Consider the following 26,640-nt stretch of genomic DNA (forward strand, 5'->3'; position numbering starts at 1 on the left):
ATATTAGAGTTGATGCATTATATATTTATATACATATATAATGCTTAATTTATAAAGTATACTACCCATGCTTTCTTTTATTTTGTGGTTTCAGTTCTAATTTGCAAGTGTTTAATTTAATTTTATTAACTTTTGTCAACCATGATAAATATTAGTAAGTTAATTTTATTAACTCATTTATTAACTCATTTTTTAAACACCATTTGTTTGAAGTACATTAAATTAACAACTGTAGTTTTGGATCCTTTTCCAGAGGTTAGGTGTTTATATATGTGTGTTTGTTTATTAATTCTTTATTCAGATGGGTTATGTACCAGTTTTTACTCCAATACAATAATTTTATTATTATTATCATTATTATTATTATTATATTTTGAGGCAAGGGAGCAAAAGATCTTAGTTTTTCTTTTTTACCTCTTTATTGCTTTGCTTATCACAGTATTTTGAAATTCAAAATACATTCCATGTTGAATTGTGCTAAGGCTTCCAAAACTTTGTTGAATAAAAATTTTGGGTCATTTTCTTGATTGGTACAAGTTTCTTATTTCTTTCTTTATTCATTTATTCTTAAATGGGGGTTTTGCCAACCTGCCTTAAAGCATAAGGTCACTTTCAGTGAAACTTTTTTTTTTGGGGGGGGTTGGATTTTGGGGGGCCACACCCGGTGACACTCAGAGGTTACTACTGGCTATGTGCACAGAAATAGCTCCTGGCTGGGGCTTGGGTTTGCTTGGGCAGACGCCGCGGGATCAAACCAAGGTCCGTCCTAGGTTAGCAAGGCAAAAGCCCTAATGCCTGCGCCACCGCTCTGGCCCCACTTTCAGTGAAACTTGACTAAGTAATGAAATCCTGATGGCTTGATGAGACACAGTGCTGTTTAGCCAGACTATGCCTACAGGGTTACCTACCCAAGTAAGTCGCTAAATGCAGGCTATTCAGTGGAAAAAATATAGTGCTCTAGATCAAACTCAGGTTCTTTCAATAAACAAAGGTTTGCACTCTAGCACCATGATGTAACTCCCTGTTCCCTAGTCATGTAACAAGGGTTTTACACATATTATTGACCTTTTCAAAGAAACATTTCTTTCCTTCATTTACCTTTCATATTACCCTTTTGGTTTCTATTATATGTTTTTATGCTTTCACTTACATTATTTTAATTATTATGCTTATTTTTTCCCACTTCCTAATTTCACTAGGTGTAAGATTAAATTGTGTACTTGAATCTGTCCTTATTTCTAAATCAGACCTACATAGGAATGAATTTTCCTCTTAGATCCGCTTTTGTTGCACTATCCAGGGTCTCTTAAAACCCCTCTCTTTTTTTCCCTTCATTAATTCTTTATTTCTCCTTTGATTTCTACATTGGCCTGGAGATATTCCAAAGCATGCTATTTATCTAATCTATACTCTCATTTTATTTTAAGTATTATATATAAATCCCAATATATCACACAGACAAAAAAATAATTTACTGCTAAGCCTCCCTCCTGGCAACATAATAATGCTTGTTAATTTTTGTTGTTTCAGTCATCCTTATTGTGCTTGTTAATTTTTACTTGAATACCTTTTTATCTGAAAATATTTCAGATGATTTTACTCTACACATGTTATTATGAAGACACTAGATAACACTACATGTTCTAATTCTTAAACTATCCCTATGTGCCCTGGGATAAAATGTGTATTCATTTTTGGTGGGATGAAATTCTCTTGATACAAATTTGACCTTTGGAACACTGAACCCTTTACCACTAGCTTCTACTGCTCAATCCAAATATTTATCTTTTAATTTTTTTATCATTCATTTATATAAAACTTTAAAACTGTATATAAAATAGTAGCTATGTTTTACATTTAATATTTTTAACTTGAATGCATATGTAATTATTTGTGTATAATTGAAACAATTTGTAAGTACTTTGGAATATGAAAATTATCAACCTTATCTCATTTAAGTTTTTAGCTAGTATATGGAAATGATGCTATGTAATTGCTTATTTTTCATTGAAAATATGCCTATGAAATAATGCAATGAAAATTTTAGCGCCTCATAACATTAATTTATTGAGAAAGTTCATATTTAAAGATTGTTATATTATGTGCTCACCTCAGCAGCACATATTCTAAAATAACGATTGCTGTATTTTGTCCTTACTTTTTATATTTCAATTATTTTCACTATTCATTATAAGCAGATATGGAATATTTGAATTCCCATGTCATTATCTATCCCTTAAAACAATACTTATACGTTGGAATAATACATTCTTTTCTGTAGACCCTCTTGCACAGAAATTCTAAAGTTCATTAAGATAAATGAGCAAGAACTATGGTATTATTTAAGACAGAATTAATCTGCATCTCTCATAATATATAAAAGTCAACTACATGTCTAGGACAAACAAATTCTAATTATATAACTAGTATATATGTGTGTGTGTGTGTGTAAAATATGTGTGAGCCATCAATTTGCATCTTTACCTAATAATCTCCAACAAAATTTGTAAAAAAAACAAAGCAACAACATGTAAATTTGATATTATAGCTTGAGGGTTTTATATGCCTACTTATTCCATAATTCCTTTCTGATATTGCACTTTATTTAAGGTTTAAGATTCATGTTGGTCTCCCAATGTTTACCACAGACTGTGTTCTTTACACTGACTGTATAAAAAGAGGAGGTACAGTAAGTGCACCCCATATACACCTCAGCCCAGGCCCTTTGCCTGGTCTGTATTGTGAATGGGGGGATATGGGAAATAAAACAGATTTATGTCTTGTAGCTGGCTGGAACCGTAGTACAGTGGTAGGGCATTTGCTTTGCATATGGCCAACCCAGGACAAATCTGGGTTCAATCCCTGGCATCCCATATGGTCCTCAAGTAATTTCTGAGCATAGAGCCACGAGTAACCTTGGAGTGCTGCCAGGTGTGCCCTCCTCCCACAAAACATAAGCTTCCTGCCTATACTTATATAGAATTTAAAACAAAGCCCCAACAAGGAATACATTTGCTTTACTTTCTGGTTTCAAATCTTAAATATATCTTGGGAATTAGTTGTTAAAACAGTGATGTAGTTAAAACTACAAATTGCAAATACAAATGTCTCTTGTAAGAAAAGCTTTATACCGTACTCTTTCCTCTTCTATCTAGATTTTATTTTCCAAATAAGAAAAAGAAAACCACCTAGCCTAATAATAATCTGAAATAATATTCACAATGCATTCCTTAGCATATAACTAATAAACCTTGCATTTTTGTTATTTTTCTATCTTCGTTCCTTGAAATTCCAGACTTAATATTGCAGGACTGGAGGAAGCTTCTCATTCTGCAAGGTAAATTGTGCAAGTGTCTATCTATGTACAGGCACAATCCGTTTTAAATATCCACAAATTTCCCTAAAGTCCCAAGTGGTTTCCTTGGCAACGAGACTGCTGAAAATGTAAAGGGCTAAGATAGTTAGGATATTGCCTGTCGTTCTCCCTCTCTAGGTTATTTTAAATAGCTGCAATTTTCTTTGCACATATAAAAAAATCCACAGTGGTTGGAGATACAAAGGCGAATATGAGAGACATTAGAGAATAGTAGTACATCAGAGCCTAATTTGTGTGGACAATTTATTACCCATATTACTCCCTGATTTGTAGAGCACCATTTTCTTATGCCAAATTGTAGTACAGAAGAAGAGCAAACCATACATACATCAGAATAATTTTTGGATAGAATGAGATAAAATATCTGCAAATAGCTTTTGACAATAGAGGCAGTGATTAATAATGGCAAAATGTCTATGCAAGTTCTTTTCAATTCACCAGAGAAAGCCTTTATCTGATGAGGCCAGACCTTGGCACAATGAGTAGAAGGAAACTAAACACGTTGAGGTGGACATAGAATATTTTTTTTATTCCTTTCCACTAGATGGAAATTCAAATGCTTATCCATGTATGTGGCAAATTGTTCTAAAAGAGTTTAGTAAAATATTCCAAGAATTACTTGTCCTTTAAAAATATTACTTTCATCATAATTTCTTATATAATTTAGAATGGTATAGTAGTTGCTTATTTTCTATTAAATCAATAGAAATATATACCACCGAATGTCCAAAAGCAAACCAAATAAAACAGCATTTCTCACTGAAAAAAATTGTCAATCAAATACAAAATTTTCTGTGACTCTATCCTATCTCTCATATTTGTATGGGAACTCTAGCTACAAATGCACATATTTGGGAGCAATAAATTCCCTGTGTATCACCACATCACAGAAATAACCCATTGAAAATTACAAAACAATATTTGTAAATCCTGTTTTACACTCCTATAAACACAGAAACCAGCTGTCTTTGGGGAAAACAAACAAACCTAAAGCTAATAAAAGATTGACAACACAACATATCCATCTTGAACATGTATTTTCTTCCTTTTGTTTATACCTAATGCTGAATAGTCTTCCAAATTAGAAATTTAGAAGAAAACTATTAGACAATGCAAAACATTCTATAATATTTTATACATATTTTGTGTGGATGGATAATGAATATATATAGAAAATATCTAAATTTATTATAAAAACTAAGATAATATAATAGCAGTTTATAATTTTAATTTGTAAATCACTGGTATTTGTGACAATAATAAGGAAAATAGAACCTGAACTGAAAATTTAGAATTTTAGAGTCCATGTTTTGCAAGTTCATACCCTAGCATTGGGTGATTCCCTGAGAATCATCCAGAGTAATCTCCAAAGCACCACAGGCAGTAGCCCAAAATCTCCCATTTGGGGTGGTTACAAAACTAAAATTAAATAATATTAAAATATTGATAATATGTAAAATTAAGAACGATTCTTATTTGGAACACAGGATACACTACACAAGATTTTTTATAAAAATCAGTTATAAAAATATTATATTCGGGCTGGAGAGATAGCATGGAGGTAAAGCCATTTGCCTTGCATGCAGAAGATTGATGGTTCGAATCCTGGCATCCCATATGGTCCCCAGAGCCTGACAGGAGTGATTTCTGAGTGGAGAGCCAGGAGTAACCCTTGATCGCTGCCGGGTGTAACCCAAAAACTAAAAAAAAAAGAAAGAAAAAGAAAAATTATGTTAAAATTAAAATATTTTTTATTTTAAAATAATGCAATATTAATGGTAGATTGCATATATATACATATACATATATATCCCATACAATAGTTTTCTGAAACTTTATAAGTGCTTCACATTTATGATACAGATATAATAGTGTATATTACTCAAAATAGAGAGGTTTTTATTTTTTTTTATTTATTTTTGGCTTGATGGCCACATTTGGCAGTACTCAAGTCTTACCCTTGGTTTAGCTGATGGATCTCTGGAATCATATGCCATACTGATCAAACTTGATACACTACGTGAAAGACAACAAGCACCCTGCCTGGTGTATTACCTGTTGCAAATCAGCCCCTGAAGAGGTTGACTGATGGAGCGATGGAGGATGAGTTCTTTCCCCTCCAGCTCGGAGCACGCGTCTGTCACCCTGTTCAGCAGGTGGTTCTGAGGTGAAGTGGCAGGTAAACAGCTCGCAGACAGTCAGGCTTGTGAAAACATTAGCTTTATTCGGTGGACAAGACTGAAGTCTAAAGCCTCAGCATCAGTTCCAGCCAAAAGCCCCTCGCCTTCCACAGACTCTTGTTTTTATCCCCCAGAATCAGGTACCACCCAATGGTGGGATCAGGGACCACCCAATGGTGGGAGCAGAATCAGGTACCACCCTAGGGTGGGGGCAGAATGCCAGGTCACACCCTAGGGTAGGGCACAATCACGGATCAGGGTAGGGTCAGTAACATAATAATCCCAAAAAATGTTTACATACACAACACTACCTTTCCAGCCACTTCTTTTTTTTTTTTATAGGAATAATATTTGAATTGTGCAACAACAATGATCAAACTTAGGTTTATAGATAATCTAGTCATGTGCTCCAGATGAGCTATAGCCCACTCCAATACTTATTTTTAATGGCGTTTAACTACAAAAATAATAAGGGTTTTAATTCGTCATTATTTCGGGACCATGGTTAGAGTTTGGTTGTTGTCTTTATTGCTGTGGTGCTTTTCAGGTTTTTTCTGTTGTTGGTTGGTTTGTTTTTGTCTGATTTATTTTTGTGTTTATGTTTTCCTTCCTTTTTCCCTTTCTTTTCTTAAACTGATTTCTATAGTTTCTAGAAGGACTCCTCCCATTTTTTGATTGTTTGAATTTTTGCCCTCCCCCTTTTTTTCTTATCTTCAAGCAGAACCACATAACTTGAACCATCTTGTTCTGCCTCGCAAAATGAGGGGGAAAGAATGGAGTGCACCAAGACCAAACAGTTGTATGAATATTGAGTAGAAATAAAAAACGATCAGATTTAATCACCAAATCCAAAGCCAACTGCAACAGAATCGATACATGCTGGGAACAGGGGTGGAGGAAGGACAACATTGGTGGTGGAAATGTCTCTGATTCAATGTCACTATATGCCTAAAATACTACTATGAATGATTTGTAATCCACTTTGGTCAAAATAAAAATTATTAATAAAAAATAAAAATCATAAATATTATAAAATATATATTAATATACATCATATATTATATATATGTTTATATTTATATAAATATAAAATATATAAAAATAATAATAAGCAAGAGTAACAAGAAAATACTTATCTGGAAATAAATTGGTGAGAAGTAATAAAATATGGCTGTTTGATATTATAAAACATTTCAATTTCTTTACATGACTGAAACCCAAACACAATCATGTATGTAATCAAGGTGTCTAAATAAAATATATATAAAAAAACATTTCAATTTCATATATTAATTCTGAAAGGCAAGCAGATGCCAATACTAAAAACAAAATTCATAAATATACTATTTTAAATAAATGCACAATTATGTAAAATACTGTATTAAGTAATTTCTAAAATCATTAATGTTTCAGGGAAGAAAGAAAATAGAGGAGTCACATATTTATAAACAAACCTTGTTTTTATATGTGTAGAGCAGTCATATACTTATAAACAAGGTTGCATAATGTGTATGAAGCACGTGTGATAAAAATGAGAAAATTGAAAATTCTAAGTTAACCAAAACTGTCACTGTATTTACCCATAACACTATCAAAGGGGGTTATTTTATAATTTTAAATTTTCATAGATAATAATCAATGATTTTGATATTTGGGTAACCTAAGGCATAAAATGTATACACACACAAACCATATAAATTACTGTTAAATTCATGCAAAGCAGGAAGAGAGAAAATTATATGTTTATCATCCTCCCTAATTTCAATAGTTTAAAAATAAAAACTTTGGTGGATTTGTGTTAAAATAAAGTCTTTTTGGTGTCAGGGAAAATATATAATTTGAAAAAGTAGTAATATTTTAGTAATATTTGGTGAATATTATATAGCCTTTGATACAGGACTCTGATGTCTGAAATATTTTATAAATATTAGCTTACATACAAACATACAAAAGTTAAATGTAGAAGTCCTTCATTGCAGCACTATTTTTTTTTTTGAAAGGAGCTCACAACTGGAGATTCTCAGGAGTCAAAAAGTTCTGGAAAATTCATGGGCCAGAGAGCTAGCACAGCGTTAGGACATTTGCCTTGTACGCAGATGACCCAGGACAGACCTTGGTCCGATAACCTGCATCCCATATGTTCTCCCGAGTCTGTCAGGAGCGATTTCTGAGTGCAGAACCAGGAGTAACCCAAGTGCTGCCAGTTGTGACCCAATCGCCTACCCCCAAAGTGCTGGCCATCTAATTTGGGACTTCAGACATATAAGGGTTGTTTTCTAGCTCTTGAATTACTTTCCCTTGCCTTACATAGTACTATTTCAAAGAGCAACCTCCTTGCTCATAGACTTAGACAGCACAGTACTACTGTTCTGAATAATGAATTGAACAACTAGTTAACCAGCACTGCTGGGGGTAGTCTCTTTAAATTTATACATATCAGGGGCCGGAGCAGTGGGGCAAGCAGTAGGGCTGCTACCTTGCGCGCCCTAGCCTAGGACGGATGGATGTTCGATCCCCTCGCATTCCATTTGGTCCCCCAAGCCAGGAGCAATTTCTGAGTGCATAGTCAGAAGTAACCCCTGAGCATCACCGGTGTGGCCCTAAAACCAAAACAAATTTATACATATCAGAGAAAATATGAAGATTGTAAATAGTATAATGCAATTTTACTTCAAATATATGTACTTTTAAATTAAAGATAAAGCAAAACAAAATAGTGTAATGGACCTTCACATCAAATATACATTTAATCATATAACAGGAATATGTTTTTATATAGACATATATTATTGTGAAATAAATTTAGGATATATTTAATAAACCTGCTTCTCATACTTATCAAAATGATAATAGAACATTATCTTATAGCTGTAAAATATTTTTACATTTCAAATGTTCAGAATCAATGGTTGAGGAGGAAAGGAGAAAATAACTGTAGGAGGGAAAAATTATTTTTGTTTGTGTTTTTTTATGTTGTTTATACTTTTTGAGGCTATTCCTGACAGTCCTCAGGATTATTGTTGTTTCTGCACAAGGATCATTCCTGCAGGTGCTCAGAGGAACTTAGAGTATTATTTTATTTTTGTTTTGTTCTGGGGCCACACCCAATGGCACTCAGGAATTATTCCTGGCTGTGTGCTCAGAAATCAATCACTCCTGGCAGGCTTGGGGAATAGAACCCAGGTCTGTCTGGGTTTGTAGGGTGCAAGGAAATGCCCTACTGCTTTGCTATCGCTCCTGCCCCTAATTTGTGATATTCTGAGTATCAAACCTAGTTTGACTCATGCAAGCATGTGTCCTCCCACTATACTATCACTCATGCCTCAGAAAATAAATTGTTTTATATATTCTGGAAAACACGATGCAAGTATCTTAAAATATTTAAAACAGATCTATGAAATTATGCAACAATTCTACTCCTAGGCATGTCCAAATTGTACAAAGCATTAATTTAAAAAATATATGCATACCATGTACATAGCACAGATTCTTTCAATAGCAGTGATATGAAGAAAAAAAAAACAATGGCAAAAAAGAGATGTTTAGAAAGAGAGTGCAATATATACAAATGAAATACATGAAGTCAGGGCCCGGAGAGATAGCACAGCGGTGTTTGCCTTGCAAGCAGCGGATCCAAGACCAAAGGTGATTGGTTCGAATCCTGGTGTCCCATATGGTCCCCCGTGCCTGCCAGGAGCTATTTCTGAGCAGACAGCCAGGAGTAACCCCTGAGCACCGCCGGGTGTGCCCCCCCCCCAAAAAAAATACATGAAGTCAGTAAAAAATAAAACCTTGCCTTTTGATATCATATGGATGGAACAGAATTAAATGATGCTAAGCAAAGAGGAAAAATCATATATTACTCATGGATAGTATTTAGAGCGCCACACAGGAGAACAGACAAAAATCAAATTAAATGAAACCCTGGACACAGAACTGAGATCCTCAGAAAAAGTTTGCTCTTTGTAGATAAAAAAAAAATGGGTGGACGGTCTCAATAGACTATCATGGAAGTATATTATTACTTGAAGTGTGGGAGTAATATGATATCATACATTTTATAACGGTATAAAAACACTCTAGGAGACTGAAGAAATATTACAACAGGTGAAGCATTTTTTTTTTTTTTTTGCATGTAGCTGACCAGAATTATATCCTGAGACATTGCATGGTCCCCTGAGCCTTATGAGAAGTGTTCCTTGAGCAAAGAACAAGGAGTAAACCTTTGCAGTTTTAATCCATTCTCTGCCCTCAAATAAACACACTTTAGAAATATTTACAGTAATGAAAACTGATGTTATTGTAAGAAAGAAGAAGGAAGGAAGGGAGAGAGGGAGGGAGGGAGGAAGAAGGAGGGAAGGAGGAAGATAAGGAAGGAAGGAGGGAGTAAGGGAAGGAAAGTGGAAGGGAGAGAGAGAGAAAGGGAGGGAAGCAGGGAGGGAAGCAGGGAGGGAGGGAGGGAGGCAGGAAGGGAGGTAGGGAGGGAGGCAGGAAGGGAGGAAGGGAGGGAGAAAGGAAGGAAGGGAGGAAGGATGGGAGGGAGGAAGGATGGGAGGGAGGAAGGATGGGAGGGAGGAAGCAATGGAAGGAGGGAGGAAGGAAGGGAGGGAGGGAGGAAGGAAGGGAGGGAGGAAGGGAGGAAGGTAAGGAGGGAGGAAGAGAGGACGGAAGGGAGGCAGGGAGGGAGGGGGAAGGGAGGCAGGAAGGGAGGCAGGGAGGGAGAAAGAGAAAAAGGAAAGAAGGAAGGAAGGAAGGGAGGCAGGGAGGGAGGGGGAAGGGAGGCAGGCAGGAAGGAAGGAAGGGAGGAAGGGAGGCAGGCAGGAAAGAAGGGAGGCAGGAATAAAGGAAGGGAGGCAGGAACGAAGTAAGGGAGGGAGGGAAGAAGGAAGTAAGGGAGGGAGGGAGGAAAGAAGGAAGGAATGGGGAAAAGGCAGGGCTAAGAAAGAAGGAAGAAAATTAAGAAAGAAAAAAGAAAAAGAAAAATGAGAGAAATAATAAAGGAAAGAAGAATATACCTGCTCATTGCAGAGTACTGAACTAATCTGTATAATATTTTAGATAAACTAATTTAACTATTTTGTCAACAATGAAAATATATTGAATAATTATAATGAATAAGGTTAGTTTCGATTTATGATATATCAACTTACACTTCAAAAACCCATTTTTCTTAGATTTACACAGATACATATGTGAATAAAATATTTGTCATTTGAAATGTTATTTAAAATCAGAGAAGAGTAGTGTTTATAGATAAAATTGAAACAGTAATATATGAGCAATATGTATGAGGGGTTCATAGTTAATATATCATCTTTGATATATATTCGAACACAATATATTTTTCACAAAAGATCTGTAAAATGAATCCCTGAATATTTTTAAATAATAAAAATTATTTAATGAGTTTGTAAATTTTGCATCTTCCTATTCTAAAATATTGAGTTGGAGATGAAAAGGAAACCCATATTACAAACATGAGGCAGCTCTTTTCATCCACTCAGACCTAAAAGGGAGACTAAGTCCATTTTTAAAATTCACCAACATTGTTACTCTCTAGAAGTTAAAATTTCCTCTAAAATTGTATTTTCTTTGTGATAAATAGTAAATGATTTTGTTAGTAAAATTTTTTACTAATAATTGGTTAAATATAATCATATAGGGTATGGGTGTGAACAATATGTGAATTTTTTACACGAATATTCTTAAGCTATATTTTATATGTGAAATGAAAATAATAATTCTATAAATTTCATTAAATGTATTACTTTATATGGTATGAGAAACATACTGATATTTTAGTCAAATTTACTAAATATCAATGCAGAAAGACCTCACATATTCACATTTTAAAATAATCTATTTATTCTAGCACGGCACTTAGATGAATATTATTGTATATAAACCATTTGAAATATGTCTTTACTGTATAGATAATATTTTTTATTTTATATCACTTGAAGACTCAAATCACTGGCCACAATCAAGGTAACATTTATCAAAATGGAAAAATATGACAAAAACTTATGGAACCAATGCTACATTATTTTATTTTACTGATAAAATAATAAGTATAAATTACAAAAGAAGAGACCATTAGTAGTCATAAGAAGCAGGTTTTGCTTGAAAGACTTATTGGCTGTGAAATTTTCATGGGTTTTGGAAAGATATTAGCAAAAGAGATCAGGTTTTTAAAAAGTGGGAAGAGTATCAATGGAATTAAAAAAAACTTCCTGGACTAGACTTATTTTAAGATGGCTCATATGGTATTCATATAGTTACTCTGATCACATAATATCCCTTGTTTATAATATCTGAAACTCTGATCTGTGGAATCAAAGCAGAAAGATGTAAAATCATAGCCCCTAATATGAGATCCTTTAACAATAAAACTATTTTGTATTTCATTTTGGATGTTTAGATCATTTCCTCTTTCAGACGATAAGTTTAAGGTACCCAGAGACTTTATAACAAGTCCACTAAAAACCAATGAATAGTCTCATAAAATATATATGCAGTTTGGGGAAGATATCTTTTTCATTTTATTTGCCCTTCATGAGTTTGTAATAAATATGAAAATATGTTTTATTATTTAAAATGCTTTATATAAAGGATTTGGATAGGAAAAGAAACTATAATTGGATCCCAAAGCCTTTCATCTCTACATCATTAGTAACCAATAGCTCAAACTCAAAAAAGGAATGCATTTACAATCTACTCATCATATCCTCCAGAAAAATAGCATTCATGTGTAACAAAGAATGACTGTATAGTTAAAAATTTACTGGATAATTGAGAAAAATTAACTCTTGAAAAATGTTATACTGCTCAAATTAAAGCAGTATGTTACTCAGTTAAAACCACCTGACAAATCACAGACTCCATTCTATGCCCTTATTTTGAGATACAGTTTGTTCTGAACTGTAAACTAGCCCTCTTTTAACTTTAATTTTATCTCTAGATTGCAATTTTCTCATTTTCTTTCATTTGCAGAGTTAAATTACTTTTGTCCTAAGGACCGATTTGAAAATGCTGACAGAAAATTACGTATATTTTGAAACTTTTAAAATTCTGTGAGGAAGATTCATGTGAGAAGAAAGCATTAAGCATTTCTTCAAAAGTAAAAGCAAGTTGATATTAAAAACAATGATAGAACTAGGCCAGTGGGCAAGTACTTAGCATAAGAATAGAAAAATTTGAAGATCTAATTAGTATGTCTAAGAATCAGATCAATGGAATAATAGTATAAAGAGAATCAAATAAATAATGTATTTCTTTTAAAAAAGAGCATGAAGGGGTGGGTAAAAAAAAAAAGAGCATGATGGAATAGCACAAGGAAGAACAACTTCCACAATGGGACTTCTGAAGGAAGAAAAAGAATTATTGATAACTTCTGCAATCTCAGGAGTGAGAAAAGAAGCTATAGAGTTCCAAAGGAAAATATTCAAATAGACTAATATCAAGACACATCACAATTAAATAACAAGAGGAGAGGAAGGAAGGGAGAACGGTGTGTGTGTGTGTGGGGGGAGAGAGACAGACAGACAGAGACAGAGAGATAGAGAGAGAGGGAGGAGAGGGAGAGAGAGAGAACATTCTAAAAGTGCCAAGAAGAAAGAAGAAAGCAGCTTTATAGATAAGGGCAAGTCTCTCAGCAGATTTACCTACGGAAGCACTCAGGTTAATATATGATGTAGCCAGTTTAAAATGTGAAGGATATTCTAGGCAGTTATATTATCGCTCTGATTTGTAGGAGTGATATAATGTTGAATAGAAAATAAAATCTAGTATTTTCTCTCTATTAAACTGACTCTGGGAAAATTGCTGAATTGTTCCATAACAGTCAAGGAAGCCCCATTGAGAAGTAAGATACATTAAAAACATGTGGAGGATTAAAGAAAATGATGCAGCTCTTTGAATGACCTGAGGGCTTTCTAATTTTAAATTTTACTGGAATATAAATTTAAGATATTAGGTGTAAAATTTGCATGAGTAGCAAATAAAACATTTAAAAGAAACAAATATCTAAATAGAAATGGAATCTGGTCATTAAATACATATGTATTTTATATATACATTTATATAAATAAATGTATATTTATATATATAAATGTATATGTGTATTGGGTGTGGAAAGAGAAGAGCACAGGAAAATATAAACAACGTCCATAAACTTTCTAAAACATCCAAGATCAGTATAGAAGAAAATTAATTTATATTAGTAAATTCTCTAAATGTAGAAATTAAATTTTTCAATGAAAAATTAGAACTTGATGGATCAGAAAAAAACAACTATGTACTTGATCTTTAATGATAAACACACACTCAAAGTAAAATGTTTGAAAATTACCTCAATTGCACATGTTATTCTAAAAAGTAATATTTATATGATTAAGAGATGGAACACATTGGTGGTGGAAAAGTTACATTTGTAATGAGAGGTGTACATTTTATGTCAATTATGAACATGTTTGTTACCATGGTGCTTAAATAAATACTTAAAAATAAAATTATTTAAAATGTTTAAATAAAAAATAGAATAAAAATTTAGCAATGCATAAAAAAATAGGGATAGATTCCACAAAAAATTAAGGTATTAATATACCAACCAGACTCAACATTTATTAAAACATGCACCAAATAAAGAAACATAAGTCTATGAGTCCTATAATCATGCCACTTGGTCATAGACAACACAACTGAGTTCATGTGCTGTCATTTTATTAGGTCTTATCTCACATTTGAAGTACATGACTACATATAACAGATGTATATTTATAAATAAAGAAAAATCTAAACTTATGAAGTACTAACAAGCCTGTAGAGAGACATTTACAGTAACACAATAATAGTAGAAAGCTTCAATACCTCACCATCACCATTGGACAAATCAATCAGAACACAAGAAGAAATCAATAAGAAAGCAGGGGCTTTCAATGAGAGGTTGGAAGAGCAGGATTTAATAAATATTTACAATATGCAATCAGAATTCCACGAAAAGCTTAACATATTTTTCTTTTCCAGTACATACATTCTTGGGGTTTTTTAGAACATACAATATGATAGAACACAAAACAAGTGTTCATAGTAGTAGAGAATGAAAACAAATATGAATTTTCATATCCCAATATTGTGAAAGTAGAAATAAATTATATAGAGTTTAGAAAAATGCAAACATTTGAAGATGAAATAATACCGTTACATATTTTTTGGATAAAGAAGGAAATTAAAGAAGAGGTTTTATTTTGATTCTAAAGCAAATAAAAATAATATTTGGGATATCAAAGAATTAGGGCACAAAATTATCAAAAACTTCAAGTTTGTAGAAGTAAATTTATGTCAAAGTAAAAAGATTCAAGTATAGCCTGATATATTAAGAAATTAGACAAGGAAAATGAAATGAAATCCAGTAAGTAAATGGAATGTAATCTTCAAAATAAAAAAATAAAATGGAAAGAAAAAGGAGTTATACCAAGATATAAGAGATATTGTAAATAGACAGTAGACAGATGATAGATAGATAATAGATTAGATAGATAGATAGATGATAGATAGATAGATAGATAGATAGATAGATAGATAGATAGATAGATAGATAGATAGATAGATAGGCAGGATTGTTTCTTGACAGAATATGCTTGTCAAATCCTTAGCTAGGGTACTGAAAAAACTAGAAAAATGCTAATCTGTTTAGCTAAATATCAAATAATTCCTCTGACTCAAGAGAGTCTTATAATTATATACAATTTTTCTAATTATTGAAATAATGAATGTATAATGTCATTGATATAAACAGATTTATAATAATAATAATAAACTTTTCTGTGAACAGTAATAAAGCTAAAGTTTCTTTAATTATGACAATAATTAGTTGTTAGAGTCTTAACTATCTAAAAACTGCTAGAGCTATGTCTAGTGTATTAGGATTGATTATTAATCTATTCTTAATTGCCTTTAAATAGAAAAGAAATGATTAAAACAAATACTTATGGCTTTGAATTTTAAAAATGAATGCATATTTGATGTATATTCAGATTATATAAGTCACCATACAGTAGAGTTTTTTCACCCTTTTTCCTTTCAGAGTCTCCTTTGGCTGTTGCTTCCTAAAGGTTCCTGTTTTACTGATTGGATGTCTGGTCTTCTTTATGGCCCCCTCCATTTATGCATTTTTCACCAGTGGCTGTGTAGAAATATCTATGAATCCCCATGACGTCAAAGAAATACTGCTCTAAATTGCAATGAATTTTCAAAGAATATTATCCCATTTACTAGAAGAAGGTTTTTATGTCAACCCTATTTTAGTTCTGAATGAACTTCTAGATTGTATTGTGAATTCTGAATTTTATGTTTTGATAATTAAATTTACAATGCTGGGATCAGAAATTTAGAAAGATATACTTTAATGTTAGAATAAAGTATTTATTTATTCTCTTTTAATTATTCAATCAATTATACTTTATTTTGCATTTATTTCTTACTGGTCACTGGTATTATTAGCATGTTCTATTAACTCTAAAATATTCCAGTTCTAATGAAAGGGCATTATTGTAGGACACTTGGCTTGCATGCAGATGACCAGAGTGTATCCTACGGATTACATATAGTACACCTGAGACTCACCAGGCACAATCCTTTATGCATAGCCCAGAACAAGCTCAGAACACTCCTTGGTGTGGCTCACACAAATAAGTAAACAAAAATTCAAAAAAAATATTGAGACAGGGAACTGGAGCAATAGCACAATAGGTAGGATGATTACCTTTCATGAGGTCTACAGAAATTCAACTCCCAGCATCCCTGAGCAACACCAGGAGTAATTCCTGAATATAGAGTCAGAAGTAATGCCTGAGCACAGGTGTGGCCCATAAAGAACAAAACAATGTGACAGTTGCTTTTTTAAATTTTATTTATCTCTTCTTGATAGGGGCTTCTTTCTTTTATTTTTTTTTTTTGGTTTTTTTTGGGGGGCCACACCCTTTTGACGCTCAGGGGTTACTCCTGGCTATGTGCTCAGAAATCGCCCCTGGCTTGGGGGGACCATAGGGACGCCAGGGGATCGAACTGTGGTCCGTCCTACGCTAGCGCTTGCAAGGCAGACACCTTACCTCTAGCGCCACCTTCCCGGCCCCGGCTTCTTTCTTTTTTATAGAACCTAGAAATGTGAAATATTCTGTTTTACCTCAGATTTCTATGTCTCTCTACAAATTGAGAAAAGAAAAAAAAAAGTGGTAAGGTCCAGGGGTCAAGAGGTCTCAGGTTTATTCGATGGGGGACAAAAGTTTAGAACTAAATACCCAAGTCAAAGTCAACGACAATAAAATAAAACAATAGAATCAGGAGACCCAACATCGATCAATCTACCGTATTTGCAGAGTATAAGACGACAGGGTGTATAAGACAACCCCCTAATTTTGCAGTTAAAGCATAGGTTTAGGCCTATATTTGCTGTAGCAGACAGAACTTCCTGTGCTGCATGTGTTTCTGTGCTCACGTACCACAGTTAGCCAATCACAACAAGCAAAGGTCCAAAGGTTATACTGTCATAGACTTTCTCTCTAACTCTGGCCAATCTGAGATTCGGTACAGAACATTGTCTAATTTGCATGCATAAAAAGCCTGCTTGGATTGGCTGAGTTAGAGAGGCGGTCTGAGCAGCCTTGCAGTGATTGGTGCAGGATCGAGTTAGAAAATTCGTTTGTGGCAAAATTCAGACAATTTTCGTTTAGCGGCATATTAAAACATTTTAAAACATTTTTCGGGGGCCCGGAGAGATAGCACAGCAGCGTTTGCCTTGCAAGTAGCCGATCCAGGACCAAAGGTGGTTGGTTCAAATCCCAGTGTCCCATATGGTCCCCTGTGCCTGCCAGGAGCTATTTCTGAGCAGACAGCCAGGAGTAACCCCTGAGCACAGCCGGTGTGGCCCAAAAACCAAAAAATAAAAATAAAAAAAAAGAAAAAAAGAAAAATTTTAAAAAAAATAACATTTTTCAGGATATACTTGGCGTATAAAACGACCCCCAATTTTCAGTTGACTTTTTTTGTTTCAAAAGTCGTCTTGTACGCTGGAAAATATGGTAAACATATTAAAATGGTCTTGTTATATTGGTAGACCAGAAGGCTAAGGGAGAGGGTACGGAATGCATGCTGGGGATTTGGAAGTGGGAGGTCAACACTGGAATGGCCCTAATTACATGTCAGAAATATATGCCAGAAATACAACTATGAAAGACTTGTCACAATGGTCTTAATAAAAAGTCAACAACAACAACAAAATGATGTGAGGCAGTGGTGGGCTTGGTATCAAAACTAATTGGACATAGTGAAAGTAATATGAATGAATAGTGGGCATGTTGAATTCATAAAACAATTTTAAATATAAAACTAAATAGTTACACTTTTAAATACTTTAAATACTCTTTTAAATACAATACTCTGAGTTGCCAGTGACAGACCACAGATGTGCTTACTAATCTCAAGAACAGTGCAATTTTGAAATTGATATTAAATTTCTATTTGACTTCTTAACAAAATGATCTTTACCTAGATTCATGGAACTCATCTAAGTAAGTTACTTATCTAAGTAAATGATGGTCCATGTCTTTTTCATTTTCACTGAGTTAGCCTTTATTTCTGTTTTCTATCATTTTATATTCAATTCCTTACTAAATTTTGTTTCTGTAAATTTAAAATAACTTGCTACTATTATTGCATTAATACTGTAGGTTTTTTTTCATTATTGTATTAATTTACATTTTGCCCTGATAATCAAAAGACAAATACCATAAAAACTCCCTCAAAATTTTTACAAAAATATGCATTAAAAATAAGATACCTACAGTTTTTGTTGTTGTTGTTTTGGTGGCAGTCAGCTGTGCATAGAATTTACTCCTGAGTCTGTGGTCAGCGATCACTCCTGACTGAGCTCCAGGACACATATGTAGTGCTGAAGATTGAACCCTGGCAATCCATGTGTAAGACAAATGCCTCTATTCACTATGCTATTTCTCCAGCCCCAAGGATCAAAATTAAAAAATCGTAAAGTTGTTTTATAGGTTACTTGTCTATAATTCAACTATGATCTTTCTCTAGTAAGATTAATTGTGCAACACACACACACACACAAATCGTAATTTTACAAAAACTCCACAAAATCTCAAGTGTATTATAAAAATAATGATTTACTAAAAATATAATTGAATGAATACTACAAACTATTTTTCACATTGCATAACATCTCCATTAATGCTTTTAGTGTAGAAATTTAAGATAATAGATCTTTAGAATTTATAAGGCAAAGGAACTGAGAATATACATATTAGTTTGTGTCAATCTCATGCAATTAATAATGACTGAAGCACTGTGTTTAAAATTCTTGTTCATATTTTTTTTCGGGCCACACCCATTTGATGCTCAGGGACTACTCCTGGCTAAGCGCTCAGAAATTGCCCCTGGCTTGGGGGGACCATATGGGATGCCGGGGGGATCGAACCGCGGTCCTTCCTTGGCTAGCGCTTGCAAAGCAGACACCTTAGCTCTAGCACCACCTCTCCGGCCCCTTCTTGTTCATATTTGAGGTCACAGTGAAGTTAGTTTGACTGCTTGCAACTACCAGTCGCAGATATGTGACACACATGACGGAGAAAGTGGAATGAGATAAATATTCTGTGAATCTGTATATATGAACTTAGAGCAAAATTCTAATTTCTTTTCAAAAGTTTTTTCATTAAAGAAGATATATTTTTTACTAATTTCTTCTTTCAACTTATTTTGCATAGAACAAAAATTTTTCTAGGTGACAAAAAATATATTGATACATATTACTAAAAAGTAACTTTAAATTAGTGAGTTTATCATCAATTTTTCTTTACCCCAAGGGGTAAAGGTAATTCCAATTCCTACCATACTTTTGTTTCTAATGTTTCAAATTTATTTGCACTGCATTATTTTATAATAAATAAAAGGGCTTAAGGTAAAATGTATCAACAAGGACGTGTAGTAGTAAAACTAAGCTTTTCTCGTGTATCAAGGTACAAATTCAGGACTTTAAGTATGAAAGTTAAAAGTTTTATTGCTGAGCAATATCCATATCAACATAAGTTTTTTATGAGTGACACATGTGTTTTATAAGAGATGATCTAAACTTTTGGGAAATAATTTGAAATTATTATAGTAAAATTGCATATTATTTCACCTAGAAAGGAGAAATTTAAGATATATAGACTCCAGAAATTTTTGTTGCTATTTTATGAATATCATGAAAATAATTGAACTTCTCAAGCTTGCATTCAGATAGCTTTTACAAGAGTCTAATATAAAGCAAATTATTGAAAATTTTTAGAAGATAATATTCACATAGATTTTTATTCTTAGTCTAAAATGTTTTTAGTGGCATAGGATAAACAACCAATAGCACAGTTTTATAAAATAAAAATAAAATTTAAAGTTTAGGGGCCGGGCGGTGGCGCAAAGAGGTAAGGTGCCTGCCTTGCCTGCGCTAGCCTTGGACGGACCGCGGTTCGATCCCCCGGCGTCCCATATGGTCCCCCAAGCCAGGAGCGCATAGCCAGGAGTAACCCCTGAGCGTTACCGGGTGTGGCCCAAAAACCAAAAAAAAAAAAAAAAAAAAAAATTTAAAGTTTAAATGTTTAAATAAACTATCCAACTTTTTATCTGTATTTTACTATCAAAAAAACAAGAGTATTTATCTTATAGAAAGATTATAAAGACTCTAAGATACAGAAGATAAATATTTTCGGGGGTCAGAGAGATAGTATAAAGGTTAAGACACTTGCCTTTCACAAGACCAACCTGGGTTAATTCACTGCACCATGTAGGGTCCCTTTAGGCATCAAGAGTGTTGCTGGGTATGGTCTCAAACCAAAAACTAAATGCTTTTATTACTATCAACTGTAGATCTCAGCATTTAATGCAATTATTCAATTATGATATTATAAAAATTAAAATATGTATAGGGAATCAAGGCCACTGTTATTATTTGAGTACACAGGACAGAAAATTATTGAATAGAAAAGAGGGCAGATAAAAGCATATATGTCTTCTTCCCTCTTTCAGGCAATTTTATAGGGAAATTCAATGACAATCTTTTCTGGGTCAGAGTTTCCCAGCTGCTTTCAAGAATCTAGGGGCTACTACTAAGATAGTAAGCCCATCATCATAATATAGGTATTATGGTAAAGTGCTTTGCAGGAGATATGCTGATTAATTCGTAAGTGCTGGGCCCATTAAAGATACCCTAGAATTACTTCCAGGACCATGCAGTGTTAGGAATTGAACTTGAACTTCTGACTGTGCATAAGAGAAGCATGCAACTCTGTCAAAACTATTTCTAGAGAAGAATTTATTGTTCTGCTAAAGAAAGTGCTCAAAAATGGCATACAGATATCTAATAAGAAAATGAAAAAGTGATATTCAAAACTTATCATTGAATTTAAAATCACCTTACACTAGTGAGTCTGGTATACATCATAAATAATAGAAACTGTCAGTGAGGTAGGGATAAAGGATTCATCCATTGTAGATGCATATAAGTGAAAGAGTATGGAGATTTATCAGAGAATTAAAAATTGAGCTTCCACCTGGCCTAGTATTTCCACATCTTTACATTTACCCCAAAACAAAAAATAGTATTTCTAAAATATTTCTATGTGTATTGACTATGCCACTCACAATACTAAGATATGGAAATAAATCAAATGTTCAAGAACAAATGAATGTATAATGGATAATAATAAGGTGCCATATATGCAGAATGGAATATAACTCAGATGAAATAATACAGTTTTCTGCAGTGTGAATGGAACTAGAGGATATGCTAGGAACTAGAATATCTTTCTTGGAACTAGAGGTTCAAGAAAGCATTAAGATTATATAGCAAGAGATAGCATTCAAATTTTGGATGAGGTGTTTATAAATAGAATATCGAATAGAATATGATCTTAATTGGAATTGCTAAAAATCTAGATGACTTAAGACACAAATTACTGGGGATGGAGAAAAATACAGCAGGTAAGGTGTTCTCTGTGTAATCAATAACTTACAAGAGAAAGAAAAGAGATCTAGAATAGCAAATTTTTTTTGATCTTCCAAGTTTTTACCCATTCACATTCATTTAAACAAGCTACTTTTTTAAAATAATGATTTATATTTTGGACAAAGTGGATTACATATCTTTCACAGTAATATTTTAGGTACATAATGACATTGGATCAGAGGAATTCCCACCACCAAAGTTGTCCTCCCTCCACCCCAGATCCCAGCATGCATCCCATATTCCTTTCCCTTACCCCCCAGGAAGCTAGTATAAGTGGTCCCCTCTGTGTCTATCTTGTTATAGATTGGATATTGATTCTGTGTTGGGGGCTGCTTGAACCCTGAGCATAACCGAAACCTCTGAAACTTCAGACTCTGCTACCGATACTACCAGAGGCACACATGCCCCTGAGACAAAGGAAATAGCTAACCACTAAAATTGAATTACACAGAGCAGCCTAGCCATCAGTCCAGGAGGAAGTAGGACTTCTACAACAATGTGCCAGCTAACATTTGCTAGGATTACAAAGTATCCCTAAACCTTGAAGTTTTACAATAACTTTTCTTTTACTTGCCTATAGGAATTATAGGTCCCGCCTTGTGATGTTAAGATAAACAAAATGCTCCCTTTAGACAAAGTAGACCTCTGCTCCACCCCCGGCGTTACTCCTCCCTATTCCCTGTTTTTTGACTTGTGCTGATAACCACCTGCAGGAATGTAACTAGCGAAAAAGGACTGAAGTTTGAAGTGTTGTATGCCATATATGAAATGCCTCCTGTCCAAAGAGAATTTGACACGTTTGCCTTACTCCTCCCCACTCCCCTGTACCTGGCTTACGCAGGTACTGAGAAACAAATCGTGCCTTGTCTCTACCATATATGGAAACATTCCTTGCCCAAAAGGATGATTGGTCCGTTTGAATTTTCCCCCCTTGCATCTGCCTATAAAAACTAGCCACCCCTTACAATAAACGCTTTTGAGCAACGTGAGTTGTCTTAAGCCTCCTTCTTTCTTTTTTTTTTTTTAAGTAAAGTAATTTTTTTTTTAGATTTTTTTTTATTTATTTAAACACCTTAATTACATACATGATTGTGTTTGGGTTTCAGTCATGGAAAGAACACCACCCATCACCAGTGCAACATTCCCATCACCAATATCCCAAGTCTCCCTTCGCCCCACCCGACCCCCGCCTGTACTCTAGACAGGCTCTCCATTTTCCTCATACATTCTCATTATTAGGACAGTTCAAAATGTAGTTATTTCTCTAACTAAACTCATCACTCTTTGTGGTGAGCTTCCTGAGGTGAGCTGGAATTTCCAGCTCTTTTCTCTTTTGTGTCTGAAAATTATTATTACAAGGGTGTCTTTCAATTTTCTTAAAACCCATAGATGAGTGAGACCATTCTGCGTTTTTCTCTCTCTCTCTGACTTATTTCACTCAGCATAATAGATTCCGTGTACATCCATGTATAGGAAAATTTCATGACTTCATCTCTCCTGACAGCTGCATAATATTCCATTGTGTATATGTACCACAGTTTCTTTAGCCATTCGTCTGTTGAAGGGCATCTTGGTTGTTTCCAGAGTCTTGCTATAGTAAATAGTGCTGCAATGAATATAGGTGTAAGGAAGGGGTTTTTGTATTTTATTTTTGTATTCCTAGGGTATATTCCTAGGAGTGGTATAGCTGGATCGTATGGGAGCTCGATTTCCAGTTTTTGGAGGAATCTCCATATCGCTTTCCATAAAGGTTGAACTAGACGGCATTCCCACCAGCAGTGGATAAGAGTTCCTTTCTCTCCACATCCCCGCCAACACTGTTTATTCTCATTCTTTGTGATGTGTGCCATTCTCTGGGGTGTGAGGTGGTATCTCATCGTTGTTTTGATTTGCGTCTCCCTGATGATTAGTGATGTGGAACATTTTTTCATGTGTCTTTTGGCCATGTGTATTTCTTCTTTGTCAAAGTGTCTGTTCATTTCTTCTCCCCATTTTTTGATGGGGTTAGATGTTTTTTTCTTGTAAAGTTCTGTCAGTGCCGTGTATATTTTGGAGATTCGCCCCTTATCTGATGGGTATTGGGTGAATAGTTTCTCCCACTCAGTGGGTGGCTCTTGTATCCTGGGCACTATTTCCTTTGAGGTGCAGAAGCTTCTCAGCTTAATATATTCCCATCTGTTAATCTCTGCTTTCACTTGCTTGGAGAGTGCAGTTTCCTCCTTGAAGATGCCTGTAATGTCCTGGAGTGTTTTGCCTATGTGCTGTTCTAGATATCTTATGGTTTTGGGGCTGATATCGAGGTCTTTAATCCATTTGGATTTTACCTTCGTACATGATGTTAGCTGGGGGTCTAATTCAATTCTTTGCAAGTGGCTATCCAATTGTGCCAACACCACTTGTTGAAGAGGCTTTCCCTGCTCCATTTAGGATTTCCTGCTCCTTTATCAAAAATTAGGTGGTTGTATGTCTGGGGAACATTTTCTGAGTATTCAAGCCTATTCCACTGATCTGAGGACCTATCCTTATTCCAATACCATGCTGTTCAAAGCCTCCTTCTTTCTAACATCTCAAGTTTGCTTCACAAATCGGCTCTGCTAGAGAAAACCCACGAATTACTAGCGACCTTCATTCCCACACCCCCGCGGGTTGGGGGTGCCCCATCGGGGGTCACAATCCTGTTGTTGTTGGATTGGGTATGGAATTTAAGTCAGATCAATTTTATTACTACTTAGTGATCATACAACTGTTTGGTCTTGGTGCCCTCCATTGTTTTCCCCCTCAAATAGAAAGGTGGAACAAGTTGGTTCAAGTTATGTGATTCTGTTTGAGGTAAAGAAAATATAAATAAATAAACTGGGGGTAAGAATAAAACAAGCAAAAAATGGGTGGAGTCCTTCTGCTTTTTGAACTATTTTTGCTCTTCTATCTCCTTTCTTTTTCCAATTGAACCAATTGTGTTTAAGCTCTCTCCAGTGTCTTTTAACAACAATAACAACACAATCAAATTGGGCAACTACTAATGAAACTCTTAGGTTTGTTATAAAATGAGATGGCTTTAAAATAAAAATAATCAAAGTAGGAGATTTTGAAAAAAGTGAAAATGTTAGATTACTAGGGGTTTCAGATTAATAAATCAAGAAATTTTCATGATGTGATTTCAGGAAAAGTGATAAAAATTAATGGAAAAAATTTAATGAATATTTGTTTTAAAAATCATAGTTTTTAGTTTGAGGTGTTGATTGGATTGTTAAATTAGTTCCATAAGCTGAAGATAGCAATGATTTGTAAGTATTATGAAAATAAATACATGCATTAAGGTTAAAATATATTAGGTAGAAATCCCCAAGTTTGATTATAAAAACATGACAATGTTTGGATATTAAAAAATCTAAGCAAAGGAAAAAATTTTTATAGGCATACCATTTGAATGAGGACATACTAAACATGCCTATCTTTGTAGTTATATGGGTAGCTATTTAAAATTATATTTGTAGTTTTAGCTGTAATCTTCCGAATTTAATTGTTTTGGATTCTAGAATTGATAGATTTAAACGGCTGTTGTCTTTTGGACATTTTAAAAATTGCCTACAGATGAACATCTGGGAACCTTTACTTAGCCAGATATAAATTACGAAAGTTAACTGCAAAGAGCCAATGATACCCTTCAAACACCAGTAAGGTAGTAAAATAAAATATTTATTTTTCCCTTACTAAAATTTCTAGTCTCAGAAGATAAGGAAAAAATATTGAGAAATACTAATTTAGATCTAAATTAATCAATATCAAGATTTTGTTTAATGAAATGGCAATGATGTTAGGAGAAACTTCTATGTCATATCTGATTACATGTATTTTTCCAAGTTGTACTCAGGATTACTTCTCTAAGTAAAAATATGAAGTTGGTCTAATTGTTTTAAAAAGACTAAAAAAAGTTTTGACAATGTAACCATGAATTACATTGTAAAAATGAACATGAGAATTTGTATAAAAATAACAAAGCTTTCTTTATTGAAGGTATAAAATATGAATATATCAAAAATTAATAGGTGAATGATAAAAGATGAGAACAATTCCCAGGCTGATTTAGACCATAAATAGATCTACAAAGTCTCAAATATACATTAGCATGTTTAAGCTTCCTAAAGAAAACAAAGCTTTTCAGTTAATAGTAAAAAGAATGTACAAATTTCACATTAAGCTAGACAATTAACAGCAAAGGAAGAAAGACAGTACACTTCAATTTGTTCCCATAATTGCTGTCACAGAAATAAATCTTCATGTTGGAAGACTGAACTAAAATGTCAGAGAGAAGTTAAAATTCAAAATTGTAGAAGAGAAAGAAAGAGAAAAAAGTGTAATGAAACTAACTTCTCTTACTCAAGAAGTATTTCATTTAAACACTGGGTAATAGGAAGATCAATGTCAGTAATCTTTGAACAGTTATTGAGCTGTTATGAGCATAAAGAGAGGCAAATGTCCTACGTTTCTGAAAAGGTTAGGTAGTGTCTTAAAATGATAGAACAGGGATCGTGACATTTATGCTCAGTAAAATATTTGAAAGGAATACTAAATGGATGGATGGTTTTTGAGTAGTGAGAAAGGTCATGATTAGCAGCAGTCAGTTTGGTTTCACCAAGAGTAAGGTAAGAGTAGGTAGAATACATTTTTCCCTATTAAAATTTAAATTTCACATTTTTAAAATTTTGGACTCTGATTTATAATATGATCAATGATAATATTTTGTACGTATGATTTTAACACCCATCTTCCTCCAGATATATGATTCCCTCCACTGTTGTCTCAGTTTATGCTAACCATTCTACCATCTTTTCAATTCATTAGTCCATCTCTATTTCTAACATGATAACTTTGTTGGTACCAGAGTAAATAGCATGTTTACTCTGAATAGCATATGTATCTCCCATTCCTTTTTCTTTCTTGCCTTCCTTCCTTCCTTCTTTTATCTTTCTTCCTTTTCTCTCTTTTTGTTTCTTCTTTCTTTGTTTCTTTCTTTCTTTTTTGTTTCTTTC

At 33.8% G+C, this 26,640-nt stretch overlaps 1 non-coding gene across 1 annotated transcript; it reads left to right on the forward strand.

Moving 5' to 3' along the window:
- Positions 1–2,626: 2,626 nt before the first annotated feature.
- On the forward strand, positions 2,627–2,759 carry LOC126021091 (small nucleolar RNA SNORA51). Its single transcript, XR_007499704.1, has one exon. It is a non-coding gene; the product is annotated as a small nucleolar RNA SNORA51 (small nucleolar RNA).
- Positions 2,760–26,640: the final 23,881 nt, after the last annotated feature.

This window comes from Suncus etruscus, chromosome 10, assembly GCF_024139225.1.
Source record: "Suncus etruscus isolate mSunEtr1 chromosome 10, mSunEtr1.pri.cur, whole genome shotgun sequence".
NCBI classification, from domain to species: Eukaryota; Metazoa; Chordata; class Mammalia; order Eulipotyphla; family Soricidae; genus Suncus; species Suncus etruscus.